Source organism: Ruditapes philippinarum, unplaced genomic scaffold (genome assembly GCF_026571515.1).
Source record: "Ruditapes philippinarum isolate M1 unplaced genomic scaffold, ASM2657151v2 ctg2578_1_1_1_1, whole genome shotgun sequence".
Taxonomy (NCBI): Eukaryota; Metazoa; Mollusca; class Bivalvia; order Venerida; family Veneridae; genus Ruditapes; species Ruditapes philippinarum.
In genome coordinates this window covers 51,642-68,666 of record NW_026855989.1, presented here as the reverse complement: position 1 = coordinate 68,666, position 17,025 = coordinate 51,642, and the positions used below count along the sequence as shown (strand labels likewise).

Below are 17,025 nucleotides of genomic sequence, written 5' to 3'. Positions count from 1 at the left end.
CTTCGCGAATAAAGTCGAAACAAAGATTTTGTCAGTAAACCATCGTCCGACCTCTACAAGGCACAATTAAAGTAGGTATTTGTATAACGTGCAGAGATAAAATATTCCAAACAGAGACTGAACTAAAACAGTGTCATCCCATTTAAAAATATTTAGTCCACATTAGCCATACACTAACAAAATATCTTACCTTTCATTTATGCTTTATCTAACATGAACAGTGCAATTAGTTTTATTATTATTATTTACAAGCCTTTTAAACACAAAGTTTCATTTTTTGTTTACACTAGTCTTGTTCCACATTTCACACAGTTGTTAACGTAATGTTTAACACTATGTTATACGCCGCCGCTTTGTCATTATTAAAAATTTTTTTTTATCTATTTCACAAATTTATCATCCTCCAATGTTTATAATTATGCCTGTTTTTATTTGAATCAGTCTTGACAGTTACGTACAAACAAGTTTATTAATAAAAAAACTTTTAATCACATGTAGTCAAAGCGACTAAGGGATTCATACATGTACAGATACTATCAGTTTTAGAATAAAGAACAAGTGATAGTTCTGCTATATTCTTATATGCTCTCACGTGTACCTCCTGAACCTTCTAATGATTATCAAGCGTTAGTATATTAATTAAAGACCTTACCTTTACATATTTCTGGAAATAATGTTGATCCTAATTTACCAAGAAGGTCGTACTTCTGTATCACAACACTAGAGTAATTTTGAGTCTGGGCTAATTTGAACCTTGATTTCATGTTTTTGTCTATTTGCACAAAATATTTGTAAACTTTTCCAACTGAAAAATCAATCTCCTTGTAAAAAGTATAAGGGATATCAACTCCGTCAGATATCCAAATGATTACATTTATATTTTCTGAGTTGACATGGAAGAACTGACTGATGTCAAATGTTAGAAGTTTACTTGATGCTGTTGTTGGAAAGTTACTTCTTGAATTTACGTCGAAAGTGAAAACAATTGGCGGTGGCTTACGCATTAATTCATCTCCAAATTCATCATATAACATATTAACGACGGAAAATATTTTAACTGTACTATTTTTCGTATAAAGCATTCCCCCTAAGAGAGCCTGTACGTCCATGAACTCAATTTCAAATTTATCATGATAGTGTTCATATATTATTGCTATGTTTCTTTTGTCTGTATTACTGCAACCTGTAAATAATAACATTTTATTTATAATAAAATTAAGTATGGAATTTTATACCCGAATCAGTATTACCTTATATTTACTTTATGCTTTTCAGTGGATTACTGATTTATCCGTGAAAATTATATTTAATAATTTCACAGTGAAAGTTATCAAAATATAATTTCACACTTTTCAAAGATGAGACTAGTTTTTTTAAGATTTTCCCCATGCGGTACCTGTATTTTATTATTATTGACAATTCTAACATTGTCAGGGCTGTTTAGAGAAAAGCAAAGCTGCAACTGATAAATAACTGAAATTTCAAAAGTAATAAAAAGAAGAAAATTTACTTCAATTCATTCAAATTATCAATCACTAAATATCATCTCTAAATTTTTGTTTCATTTTTACAATATGAAAAATACAATTCCTTTCACATGCAGAACTGCTCTTAATGACATTTGGGCATATTTAAGTATCCTACGAGCAATAACTGCCTAATAACTTGAAAAGCAATGACAGACATCAGCCCGAAGAATAAGTAAATAACCCAGCGTTCGTAAGTTTGTAATGCAGCCTTTCAAAAAGTCCATGTGTTCCAATTTCATAGCCGCTTTTTTAATGTTTACACATCTGTCAACACTTATTTATTGTCTGTTATAATCCTCAAAAAAGTTTTCTTTCATCTTAAAAGGTGTATGACTAACAAATCCAAATGATATCCCTCTGAATTAAACACAGTTAATTTCCTCCCATGGAATACACAACTTTTAAAAATGGCGGCCGTTTACACAGAGCCAAGTCTAATATAAATTTGCCGTAAGTAACAGAAATATGGATGGATGGTTTGACTTTTTCTCAAAATAGAATTGTTTGATTTTATTATTAAAACAAACAATCTTTCATATTATTTGGATAAAATGAATAATATCATCACCATTTAACGTTGATTGTCGAACTTATTTTAAGCCCAAGGCTTCTTGTGTTTTATGAGAAATTCGACTAAAAGAGAGGCTACCAATGGGGTAAACAGATTTTAATATTAAAGTTAATTTCAAGAAAATTTCGTTTTAACTTATTTTTAAGCATAAAATAAAAAGAAAATACATCATCTCCACTTTGAAGAGAGTATCAAGATGAGCTAGAAGTACGGTCAATTGATTTGAGAGTTACATTATTTTTTATATTGTGACATTATCTAAGCGATCCTTTTTTGAACGAAAAATATGTCCAGTTTGAGTCACATAATTATTAGATATATTAATGGCTAAATATTGCTAAATTTTACAACAAAAATGTAGACTTCTTACAAATTTGATAAAATCAAAACAACATGGCAAAACTATAATTCAACCAGTATCTGTAGCAGAAACTTTTATAAATTGTTTCAAACATCTTCTTAATAAGTAGTCTTATGCGTTATTGTGATTAAAGCGCTTTCAAGCGAATGTTTTAAAAGATTGAAGTAAGGTATATCTATATACGTTCCAAACATTTTTAATGGAAACTATCATTTAATTTGAACTTGTATGGTAAGCTGGATATCATTATCTATTTTTCAACAATAATCAATAGGGTAATTTTGAGTGATTTAGAGGTTCCTTATTTCTTAAAACAGCCCTTAATTTTATACAAGTTTGAGTAAGTGTCCACTCTTCCAAAACCATACGGTAAATATTGTTTACATTTTGCAACAGTTACTGAGTTATCTCAAATGTGTTTGCAAAAAAAAATCTCAAATTGTAATAAATTAGGTTTCAGAAATATTAAGGTGGGCTATAGAGACCACTCATATTTTACGCTTTCGCTCAAGAAAAGCCATTCTCGTTAAATTTAATGAGAACAACCTACTTACTGATTAAAAGCTATCACATCGTGTCCTTTATTGTGTAACAAATCAACTTATGTGATAAACAGTTACAAAAAAATGCTCATGAATTAGAATCTATGATAATGAATAAAGTTTAAAACTATATAAGCCGCGTCACGACAAAACCAACATAATGCGTTTGCGACCAGCATGGATCCAGACCAGCCTGCGCATCCGCGTAGTCTGACCAGGATCCATGCTGTTCGCTTAACAACCCTTTTACAAGTAGAGAAACTGATAGCGAACAGCATGGATCCTGATCAGACTTCGCCTCAGGCTGGTCCAGATCCATGCTGGTCGCAAACGCACTATGTTGGTTTTGTCGTGACGCGGCTCATATTTTATTCCAGTTTTCTTTACCACAATGTTCTTCATCTGCTCCATCACCACAATCATATATTCCATTACACACATACATATACGGTACACAATAACTGTTTGGACATTTGAAATAATATCTCGGGCAGGTGAAGTTGTCTGAAAATCATACACAGATTCGTAACCCGGTATTAGATTTAAGGAATGCTGGGTAGCATTGTAATAAATGTTTGTATATAACGCTAACCAAACTTTTTATATAAAAGATGCACATTCTTAAATATTTTTAATTGAATCGAACAGAAAATTAAATGAATAACCATGTGTGTGACAATTTCTGTACTTGAAAAATAAAAAATTAACATATTATTTTTCGAAATTAGATTTTAAAAAACGATATACCATTAAAAGTAACAGGTTCCATATGAATTGTTCAATATTTGTCGATATAGACGTTTTCATGAATTTATCCTGATTGGTTATATTTTGAAAATCAGTCTTAAAAGCTGCAATTAAAGCTTAAAACTTGATCTGATTTATTAAATAATTATTGATATATTTTTTTATCAACTCACATACCACAATTTAGAAGATGGCTGAATGATCGACAACCGGTTATTATCCCTTTATTGTCTCTACTGTAAAGGCATTTTATTGATACATCAACTGCATCAACATGACTCTGACAGAAAATCCTTGCGGTGGGATAGATACCCGCTAAAATGATGCCAGATATACAGTAATATATCCATTCAGTTAATCGTTAAGACGAATGAACAGTTATTAAATTGCTTTGGTTAGTTTCTCCAATTTCTAGAATAATGGTTTAGTTTTTTTTATAGTTTCAATTAACTTTTTGTGTAAGATTACAATAATTTCCAAAAAAGTTTAAACAATACAATATCTTTGCTCAGTTATTATTAAATATTGTTACCTTTCTTACACACAGCTTGACCAATTTGAAACCTGTTGGGTTTATCTTTCACACTATCCGTCGTTTGTATGATAAACGACCCATCATTGAACATCTGCATCATGACGAAGGATCCGTTGACAGGTCTGAATCATAATTTACGAATGGTCATAAAATGCGTTCAGAATATAGAATTATGATTTGTGTCGTTATTCTTAATGGGTGCTAACGTGTGTCAAATTATAAATTAAAATTCTAATAATAAACGTTTTGAGTTTCTTTCTTTATTCATTACCTACATCTTCTACACTACTTACATGATAAAGGATTTAAGAAACTAAAAATCCAATAATTTGACATTGAGAGGCAGAGACGGTCCATGACACCCCACATTTCATTTAGGTTGCAATCAAACATTTTATACAAATGTATTTACAAAATTCATGTGAGCAGCTTATTGATATAATCATATGTGTGTGTTTAAAGAGACACTTTATCACAATTAATGCTCACTGTCCATTACAATTTGTTATTTTAGCACATTTGGTCTATTCAAAAAGTACTCATTTTCAAATTTATTTCTCAGATAATATTGCACAGGCTAGGACATTTAAGTAATGCACGGAGTTCATCTTCCAACTAACTTTGGGCAAATATTACAGTGTCTATTCTTTCAAGGGATTGCTTTAAGTTTATGTTAAGAGCATCCTGCCAGTTTCTACAGATAATTGTTGTGAAGACAACGTGATAAACAATTCATTGTTTGTACTACATAACTTTGTGCTCTATTTGAGTATTTAATATCAGCATGTTGGAACAAAAATTTGCAATGTGTGATTGATTTGAATTATTCTATTCTTGTCAACATTTTAATTAGATTTATAAAGATCTTGTTTTATAAAGAAATCTTGAAAAAAAATACATACACTTTTCCTTCAACGTTAGAAGTGCTATCTCGTGAGGGAAGCTCATATTCAAACACGTTTATATGGTATGTCAAATTTTCAAGCTCGGCTACTCTGATATCTTCGCGTTGTGGGAGCTCCGTTATCTTAATGATTTACAAAAAATAAGTACTCAAAATATATATTAAATTATCACTTTATATATTAATATTTTGAACAGTTAAAGTCAAGAAGATTAAAATGACTAAAAATAAAAGCAGAAACATAAAAACATATAGGAGGAATGATCCAGACATACCCGGAATTAAGGCATTAATTTAATAATATAAATAAAATGTTCATATAACAAACACTATATATCCTTATTTCAAGGACTCGAGAATTAACAATTAAACAAATTATGGCCACCACATGAATATGTTAGCAAGAATAGTAATTCACATACGGCGCAGTTTAAACCTTGTCACAACTCCATAAGCGTTAACGTAAAAAAACATACTAAAATATTTTCAAAGTATTTGCCGATGTACGCAGTATAGGTCGATGCTTTATTACCCATTTGGTTATTAATTATGTTCAAATACCATAAGGTGTCCTTTGTTCGGAAAATCCCGGATGTAATCCACCGAAAGTGTGCTAGCAACTTAAACCTATGACTATTTAACTGTCGTTTGAATTTATTGTGTGTGTGTGTGTGTGTGTGTGTGTGCGTGCGTGCGTGTGTGTGTGTGTGTGTGTGTGTGTGTGTGTGTGTGTGTGTGTGTGAGGGGGGGGGGGGTGCGGGGGTAAAATCATACGCATCTTGAAGTGTGCTACATTTCCTTATATTATTTAATTTCATAAAAATGTGCATGATAAAATCAAATAAAAAAAATAAGATGTAAGAAAAAATATATATTTTTTGGTTTCGTTTTCCGACGCTTATAATTCCTGTATTAGAAAAGCAAATGAATCCATCGGCTTTGATTGACTTTATTTCAATAAGAATAAGTTTTGGATAAATTTAATAAATACTTTAAACTAATCTTAGATACATCCAAATCATCAATTAGATTTTATTTTAAAAATCACATCAAAATTTTTGCAAGGCTGCACACGACAGCAAATTTCTTTTATCTTTCAAAGCCACGGCGACGGAGAACGTTAACGTCATGCGCATTTTGTTATCCCGCCAACGATATGTATTGGTATTATCTCAACAGCTATATTTCCATCTATTAGGCTTTTGTTTGACTAACAAAATGCTTGTGTTCGTTTTTCTTTTGTCATTTTAGTTGTTTCTGAAGGATACTATTCGGACTGTCGACAAATGTTTATTCAAGTGTCGCTTTCCTGATGCGTTAATGGCGACGATTTTGAATAAATAAACGTATTCACCAAAAACCTGCAAATATGATTGCATAATAATCCAATGTTCAAATGATGTTAAATTTTACCATGATTTTCACGGTTTTACACAAGCCTGCGGCAAGCGTTGGTCAAGATCAATTTTTGCATCCAGCACTTTTAAATGTCATCGAATGTCGCGCCGCTATAACGTTTCCATGGTTATATAAGGCGATCTAAGACGGTACTGGATGACATTAAATCAATGATATTTTTCAATTAAAAAGATGAATCATCAAACTCTGACTAGGTATATATTAAATGAAGAAAACATGACATTTGTCAGAATTATAAACTAATACCGTGTAATTCTGCATCTTTCCTCGTATAATCATATCTAATATAATATACATGTATTATACTACAATATATATAACTTTCATAATAAATATACAGACTCAGATTTAAACACGCTGATGATTACTTATATTGATAAGACTTTTTAACAAAACTTCAAATTCCACTTAAGGTGAAGAATTCTTCTGCGATTAATAACATATGCATAGATAGATAAACAAACATTAATGAGCCGCGCCATGACAAAACCAACATAATGGGTTTGCGACCAGCATGAATCCTGATCAGCCTGCGCGTTCGCGCAGTCTGATCAGGATCCATGCTGTTCGCTATCAGTTTCTCTACTTGTAATCGGGTTTGTAAGCGAACAGTATGGATCCTGATCAGACCGCGCGGATGCGCAGGCTGGTCTGGATCCATGCTGGTCGCAATCTCATTACGTTGGATTTGTCGTGACGCGGCTCATTTGTAGAAGCATCTTATCCGAAACCCTTTTAGTCCAGTCATTCTAGCTCAAAATAGAGCCAAACCTCAAACAAATTGCAACAGAAAATATTTTGAGTGTTTTGAAATCCCAGACCTATATTGTATAACATATCAAAAGTCTAGAAAAATCTAAATTGGAGAATGTTTTCAAAAATTGAGATCAAATATATGGGTATCATTGTATTTATTTTTTTAATTTGAACTCAATGTAATACACACATACAATTTTCCAATCAGTTTTATATATAATATGCATAAAAATATAGCTTAATCTATCCCTATAGTAACATAAAGTAATCAAAAAGTTGTTTTTGTTTAAAGAAACTACTTTTACCTTTCTAAAATTTATTAATTAACTTAAGTGGGTGGGGTAATATTATATTTTTACATTGCTGTAGATCAACAATTTATTGAAAGCTCTATGTTATATGATATTAAACAGAAAATACATAATGGTTTACGTACATGTGAAAACTGTCAAGTTTCAACGTTTTATGAATTTAATTTACATTCCATCAATATTTAATGCATATATTGAAATATTTATATTAACATTGTACAGCTAGTGGGTGGGGTAATTTTATACAAAATAAAGAAACATTAAGGAAATCTATATTATCTATGATAATAATATTGAGTTTTATATTAACTTGAATACTTTCAAGCACATCTGTTGTATTTTTTTCTGAGTCATTATATAACATCATGACATTGGGTCAAAAGAGGTGACATTGACCTTTTGGAAGGTCAATTTCAAATATTTGATACATTTGAGCATAAAATGTAAAAAAAAATATTTGCAAATTTTAATTTGTAAAATATCTTCGCTAAGCATAAGCACAAGAATGTCATGACTTTTACAAAGCGTCACTCGCTTCTGTAATTTCTGGTCGACCAATCTTTCACTTTTTATCACTAGATGGTAGCACCTGAAATTCTTCTGATATATCTTTTCCAGTTCTGAAATTAGAGGAGCATTAACATGTTTGATGGTAAAGAGCATCGGCTACAAGCAAGTCATGAACCTGTTCTATCCTTACTCTCACTGTATCAGATAAACAGTCATTCCTCTGCATACATGTATAATAATATTCAAAATAGTAGGTTCTAGTGTCCTTACTGGCTAAAAACATCACACTTCCTTGTTTTACCCTTACTTATTAAAGATTGACCACAATATAAACAATCTGTTTTGTATGAAAACTTATCAGTCATTGATCACAATGGTGGTATCAGTGTTCTATTTTTCTGTCTTAGTGTCTCTTTTAGTGTAATGTGGGTTACAGTACATCTTTCTACACTCAATGTGAATATATTATTCTGATTCAACTTTTAAACTGTCATTTTATTTCTCACTGGCAGCATTTATTCCCTTGCATTCTTTTTCGTTGCCTTTAACTGTCTTTGTATGATCATCAAACAGCCGTTAACAAATCCGACAGGAGTTCATCTTGAAAAAAAAACACAACAATAACTGATATTGTAAGATTTATAAAATCTGTTTTTTACATTATAATGGAGTTTGATCCAGAATTACCCAAAATTTGTTTATAATTCTGATAACTTTTTATGTTTTCTTCATTAGATTTATAAATGCGCAAAGATCGATTTTTCTTCTATTTAATTGCCAAATATAATTGATTATAAACATCCAGTACCGTCTCAGGCCGCCTTAAATAACCCTGGATACGCCACAGCAGCGCAACTCAAAGAACACGACGTTCGTTGAAATTTATAATACACCAAAGTGCCCGACACAAAAAGGGATCATGTCCAATATTTGCCGAAGGTTAATGTAAAGCCTGCTAAAATTTCACGTCGTTTGAACATTGTATTATTGTGTAATCATTTGTAATTGCAACGTTTATTTATGCAAAAACGTCTTCATTAAGGCGTCGGAAAACGGCACTTTCATAAACATTTGTCAACTGTTTAGACAGCCTACCATAGAAACATCTAATATGATAAAAGAAATTCGACACAAGTATTTTGTTAGTCATGCATACAAAACTTTTTGAGGGGTAAAGAAGTTTTTTTACCAGACTGTTGGAGTAATTTTAAAGATAAATACACATCTTTTGCGGCATAGAAGAATACGCGTGAAGTTAACGCTCTCTGTCGCTGTGGCGATTGAAAAATAAAAATATGCTGTCATATGCGGCCTTGCACAATTTCAATGCAATTTAAAAAAATGAATTCTAATTGACGCTTATATGCTGTTTTTCATACTTTATTTGTTTTATTTTACATGCACGTTTTATCTAATTAAATTAAATGAATCATATATTTAATGCCTTCAACTTTAAGATGATCATGTGTATGAATCACAGCAATCAAAGCAATTAGCAGTTGAATAGTCATAGGTTTAGGTTGTTAGTACACTTACAGTGAATGGCATCGGGAGGATTCCCTATGTATAAGAACAATAGAACATCAACCTTTTTTGCATAATAAGACAAATCCTATGTTTGCTAGTCGTAAGTAATCCCACACCATCGTACGTTTGCTTATGACCTGTCGTGCGATTGTCAATGATGACTGGTCTTACGATAATCGCAGAAGTAAATTTATACGTGCAAAATGGTTTTGGTCGCAGACAATCGCTGATGATCGTCAGTTTTACAAGTCGCCGGTGGTCGCAAGTAATCTTAAGCTCTAGTGTGACTGGGGTTTTAGGATGACGTAATTTTACAGTTATGAATGAAGTTGTAATTTCATACGCTGTTGTTCGAAAATAGTTTCGGTTGTAATGGCATAAATTCCCATTTAAAATTAAGATAAAGAATTCAAAATATAATGTTATATCGTAAAATATGCAAGAAAAATATGTGACATATGTTTGCGGTTCGGATCGGAATATCCGTCCCTCGGTAACCCGCCCATGTGCGGTAACTCGGCAAGCCTCGTTACCGCCCAAGTTATTATTTTTATTTTCTAAGGTTTTTATCTAAAATTATAAATATAAAATACCTGCTGGTTAAAGTCTTTGGAAGTAATGTAAAGATAAAGTCACATATTGAGTTAAAAAATGTCACCTTTAGATTTTAAGCATTTGTAATGCCCATCCGTGCATGCATTCAAAAATATTTGTACTGATATGTTACTATATGGAACTTATGACACACTTTAAAAGTTTGCTTATATGAAAAATATCATTAAAGTGATTTTGTGTGTCTCAACTATGCATCTTTACCTTTAACTCGTATACATCACAGTGTCCTCAGAACACATGATCGGGCATACCCATTGGCTCTGGTGTGTTGATGAAATCTGTAACATAGAAATTACTTCAAGTTTGAAAGGATTAGAATCTTATTTTCATATTTACGTGAAATAAGGTTCTATAGAATTCACAGATGTTTTTATTGTTACATGTATTTGCTTAAATTTTGATTTTCAAAAGTGATAAAATTATACTATAGTCAACTTAGGTGTGCATTCCGAAAGAAATACTAATATATCGCTGTGAATTAATCTTATACAAGTAATGCACTTTTTCAAATTCGCGCAGGTGCTATTGTATGCATAAAAGATTTTCTTTTAAATTATGGATCAACTGTGCATGTTTACCTTGAACTCATACACATCGCCAATCATGAACCATAACTAGAAATCACGTTTGTTTATTGATAAATTTTTCATGTCACCTTTTCATGTATAAATTTCTTCTATGTCTATTAAAAACTGAAAATAATTTCAGATATATTGAATTATGCATACGACGCTCTATTTCCTCCATGTTTAATATTCACTTAAACTAGTAAAAGATAATGTTTGATATTTGTGTTATATATGTAAAAATATTACAAATGTAAGCACAGGAAAGCAAACTTACTCATTTAGTGTACATATAGTTTACTGGATTTTTTTTATTTTCAAAATCAAGCATACATCAAAGAAGACTTCCTCAAAGCGGTACCCCTGAAATAATAATAACATTACATACATTATATATGTAAAACAATTTAAAAAAAAAACTATTAAAAAATACAAAAAAACACCTTGAATACACATTTAACAATAAAACATGATTAAAGTATTCAAAACTTATTTAACGTAATTCGTCATAAATAAAGTGACGTTGGCGTTCCATAGTTTAAAAATACTGTCGAAATTAACTTGTTATAAATACACATTTTAGGGCGTTTTTGAATGTTTACTAAGACAGGAGTTGATCAGAGTTGTGATTTATATAAATTAAACTGTTTTCCATGAAAAGTATAATACAGATCGCTTGAAACACCTGTTGACCTTCAATGGATAAAGAACTGGTAAAACAAGTAATAATTTTCAACAAATACTCATAATAAACCTACGACCCCACATTAATAATTCCTATTATGATCTGTAATCTTTTAAGGAAAATATACTAACCCACTTTACAGTGTACTTTACTGACATTTATTTTGTTTACACTTATTTTGTTGTTGTTGTCGCCATTATGCAGTCGCTATTCTGAGTATCGGAGACGCTTTGTTCGCCTATGGAAGACCGTTATCGTCAGAAAAAAATCACAAAAAATAACGCGATAAAAACCCGTTTTTTTCTATGTTGCGCAACTTAGATTTTGCTAGACTTTTGATATGATTCATGTTATTCCATATACTTTCTATACCAGGTAAAATATTTTCTGTTGCAATTTGTTTGAGGTCGATTTACAGACTGACTAGACTATTTGTCACTTAAATATCATAAAAACAAGTATTATTTTAATTTGTTATTCGTTCGGTTATGTTATACAAAAAGTAACTGGTTATAATTTAGTAATAGAAACCGATATACAAAAAATATGTTAAAAATAAAGAATAAAGATATTATGAGAAACCCTTTGTTAATAATACTTTTCGTTGCTCACTCTATCACCGTTAATGACACCAATGGAAATGATGAAACTTTATGTAAAAAGAAAACAGTTGCGTTACTTAAAGGACATAAAAAATATATTGAACTCATAGATACATATGTCATGTATTATCAATCTATTAAAATGAATAAGGTGTTTTGTACTGAACCTGTTTTTCTATTGCTACATTATCAAGTAAATCTTCATGTAATCATATATCAGCTACATATTCCTAACATATGAGCTGCGTCACGACAAAACCAACATAATGGGTTTGCGACCAGCATGGATCCAGACCAGCTTGCGCATCCGCGCAGTCTGATCAGGATCCATGCTGTTTGCTATCAGTTTCTCTACTTGTTATAGGGTTTGTAAGCGAACAGCATGGATTCTGATCAGACTTCGCGGAAGCGCAGGCTGGTCTGGATCCATGCTTGTCGCAAACGCACTATGTTTGCTTTGTCGTGACGCGGCTCATATTATGTACCTTCTGCATGCACTTATAACCAGCAGACAGCGCCTCGTCTACTCCAGGGTTAGTTATTTCATATTCAGTATCTGATATTTGCTTCCAGTCCGTGTTTGAGTACGTCGTTATAATTGTATTGTTTTCATGAACGTAATCAAAGTCACAGTATACGGACACTTTATGCTCTGAAGAAAGATAACATGTTTAGATAGAATTGTACGATGTATAAAAATATATAACGAGATAAATTTGACATATATTATATAGAGGATATTTGTTTAGTTCAGTGTAAGATCGGAATAAATTTCACCGAGTGAGCACCAAAAGGTATATTTCACGAGTGGCGCAGCCACGAGTGAAATATGAAATTTTGGTGTTCACAAGGTGAAATATTATAAGAATCTTACACCGGCTACCGGTACAGACCGGAATATCTAGCTCTAGGGTAACTTTTAACAGCGGTAACGAGGCTCTGCCGAGTTTCCGCTAAACAGTTTCCCGAGATCTAGATATTCCCGTCTGTACCAATAGCCGGTGTTTGATTCTTTTTCTTACATATTACATGTCAATTTCTTTCGGAACAGAAATAATGAAAACTGATATTCTCATTACGCCCTTTTTTCTATTAGTAGCGTATGAACATACAACTTCATTCATAACAGAAAAATGACGTTATCCTAAGAACGCGATTCATTCATAAAAGTCGCGCGTCAATGACGTCATTTAAAGCACGCGACTTGTCTTACATGGGGGGTGTAAGACAGAGTTTTCTAGCACCGGTGTAAACGGTAGATATTCCTGTCTGAGATGCAAAAAATTATGATCTTACACTAAACTAAACAAATGTTCTTTTTATTACATGCAAATAAACGTTTTAAAAAGACATAATACTGAATGAAAATCGCGCCAAATAATAATACAACGTGACGTCATTTACGACGTCACGTCATTAAGTTGGTACCCCGTACTGTGTACGCTAGTATTTCACTGAAACAACGTTAGGGGCTTAAATTCAAAACAGTGAAATTATCAAAGTGGTAATTTCACTGTTTCAAAGAGTGAAATTACCAGTTTTATATCACTGATATATTTGTATAAACCACCGAAAAGCATGTAATAAATATATCTAAGTATCTTATTATTAAAACATGTCAATTATAATCTGAATTTATTAACCTGTCAATTATGAAAATATTATAGCTAGAGGCTCGCATAATACTTATTTTATTCAACTCGTTCAATAAATTCAGTATTAAACTTACACTCATTCAATATCCTCTATATTTCAATTACTATAGTATTCGATTCCACTTCGGTCTGTATAATTTACGATAATTAATATGGAGCATATGGCTAATGATTTGAAAAGTCACACTATTTTAAAGTTTATGTTCTCTTCATTTCCGCAATAGCACAGTCGGTTGAGTGATTACCTAATAATATATGAGAGGTATGTGGTTCGATCCCTACTTCTGCCATTGTTTAATTACCTATTCTTTCTTTTTTTAAAGAATGTTTAAATGAATAGGGCTTGCAAAATTGTCTACACTGTTATGGAATAACTAAGAAACACACATTTGTCTGTTTTCTGCTGAATTTTACGCATTTAAATTACATGTATTGATTTCAATATTAATTCTTAAACCATGAAATTAAAAAAAAATGAGTATAGTCTTTTCCAAAATAAGTGCAAACATATTTAAAACAAAAATAAAGAACAACTAAAATACCCAAATCATATCTTCAATAATGTTGAAAACATAAATAAGAAAAAAAAAACATACGTGGTCTCGATCTGTGAGCACTTGCATTTGACATTTAGAAGTTATAAACCGGTAGTTTACCCTATTGCACTATAAAGGTCAATATAACTATTTCATAGAAAGAAATTAAATGTAATCATATCATAACGGAGATTACCGGACATTTATCGAAGATTGATGTATTATGTGCATTGACCGCATAATCAGTATGTAATTGACAGGTTAATAAAATCAAACAATACAAGTATGAAAATGGAAAGTCACGTTATTGTGCTTTTTGTGAATACTAATTTAACCCTGAAATATGAAAAATGGGTTTTTCGTCCAATATTTCATTTATTTTTAAAAAACATTTTTCACTTCGAATATAAATCTATATAATAGAAAATAAGAATGTATTAACAGTCTCAGAATGATTGGCCTTTTTATCAGATTTTGTGATCTATTATTCGTTTTTTTCAATCAGCAAATTAATAGTGATAGCTATTCGCCGATGATATGGCAATTATTGGCCATTCTGTTGAAGATTTGCAGGCCAGTTTAGACAAATTATACGAGTACTGCCAGTACTGGGGCCTACAAGTCAACACATCTAAGACCAAGATAGTGGTGTTTCGTCGTAGGGGTGGGCTAAAATGTAATGAGCGCTGGCATTTCAATAATGTGCCTCTAGAAATAGTTAATGACTTCAACTACCTAGGGGTGGTGATTAATTATACCGGCTCATTCGTATTAAATAACCAGTACATAGTCGGAAAGGCCTTAAAAGCCTCAAATATACTGCTAAATAATATAAAACAATATGAACTCAGCCCTTCGATATCGCTTCAATTGTTTGATGCTTTTGTGGGATCTATCTTAAACTATGCCTGCCCGGTTTGGGGCTTCACTAAGTCCAAAGAGTTAGAACGTGTACATCTCAAATACTGTAAAACGATTTTGGGCGTTAAATTAAGTACAAGTAACGTATCGGTCTACGGGGAATTAGGGAGGTATCCGTTATTTATCATTAGGTACACACATATAATAAAGTATTGGTTTAAATTACTGAATACGGATAACATTATATTAACACCGTGACAAATGTGAAAATGGCACAAATAACTGGCCATGTAAAATTAAAAAACTGCTTGCGGTACTTGGTTTTGCCGAAATATGGAATTTTCCCGATAGTGTATTGTTAAAACAGTTCTTACCTGTTTTTAAACAAAGACTTATCGATTGTTATTTACAAGAATGGCGTGCAGATGTATCTAGTAATGGTGTGCTCAGTCATCTATATTCATATGTAAAAGATCAGTTCTGTTATGAATTATATTTAGATAAGATTAATTGTAAATCTTTTAGAAGCGCTCTTACACGCCTTCGAGTGTCCTCCCACAGACTTAGAATTGAGTCCGGAAGGTATGGTCGAGGCCGTGTGGAACGCCACGAAAGAACTTGTCAATTCTGTGATACTAACGAACTCGAAGACGAATATCATTTTGTTTTAAAATGCAGTGCTTATGAAAATCTACGTAGTCAATATATTAAGCGATATTTTTACATTAGGCCTAGTATGGCCAAATTTATAGAACTACTACAATCTAAAAGTCATAAAGTACTTACAAACTTATGTTATTATTTAAAAAAGGCAAACATCAAACGAAATGATTACTTCAGAAATCTTCAATAGTATTATGATGCAGTTTTGATTATATATACCTTGATGTTTTTTTCAGTATATTATTATATAAATAATTTATCAAACAAATTCGATTAAAAGTGAAGTTATAGTTTGTTCTCCGCTTGAATTTAGTATTCTTCATTATTCATTTACAGAAGTAATTTAAAGAAATGGATATATAATTGATTAATGGAGTTTTGTCAGTGTAATGTATCACATTGTATGTATTAAATATCCCATTGCTCAGTATTGTATTGATTTGTTTTTTCTTTATGTGTAATTGTAAAATATGTGACCTATAATTATATTTAAAAATGCTTGTTATAACGATGTACCTATGTGTGTACAAGTTATGAAATAAACTCTGTTCTGTTCTGTTCTGATAATAGAAATAAGCCGCGTAACGACAAAACCAACATACTGGGTTTACGACCAGCATGGATCCAGACCAGCCTGCGCATCCGCGCAGTCTGATCAGGATCCATGCTGTTCGCTTACCAACCCTTTAACAAGTAGAGAAACTGATAGCGAGCAGCATGGATCCTGATCAGACTGCGCGGATGCGCAGGCTTGTCTGGATTCATGCTGGTCGCAAACCCATTATGTTGGTTTTGTCGTGACGCGGCTCAAATATTTACCTCCTACAATATAATAATTACTCTTGGTAAAACCATCATTCCATAACTGGTCGCAAGTAGTATACGTCATATCACAAAATTGTTCATCTTCTCCATTGATGCAGTCTGCATGCATGTCACATACCAAACGATTAGAGATACAAGTGTCGTCTGCACAACTGAATGCGTCTTTGTTACAGCCATTATATTTTTCAATCCAATCTTTTTTCAACAGATAAATAATAAAATAAGCTCGAACAGTTTCTTAAAATTAATTCCATACTTGACAAAATATGCCATTAAAACAGTTTGACTGTGTAAAATATCAAAGT

The 17,025-nt window shown here is 31.8% G+C and overlaps 1 long non-coding RNA gene across 2 annotated transcripts; it reads right to left on the bottom strand.

Annotated features, from left to right (window-relative positions):
• Window positions 1–8,394: 8,394 nt before the first annotated feature.
• LOC132745055 (uncharacterized) lies at window positions 8,395–11,996 on the bottom strand. 2 transcript variants are annotated; one of them, XR_009627780.1, is made up of 3 exons: window positions 10,906–11,996; window positions 10,529–10,605; window positions 8,395–8,785 (listed from the first exon to the last, which is right to left on the bottom strand). It is a non-coding gene; the product is annotated as an uncharacterized LOC132745055 (long non-coding RNA). The 2 variants fall into 2 exon arrangements; XR_009627779.1 differs by having other exon boundaries at window positions 11,171–11,996.
• Window positions 11,997–17,025: the final 5,029 nt, after the last annotated feature.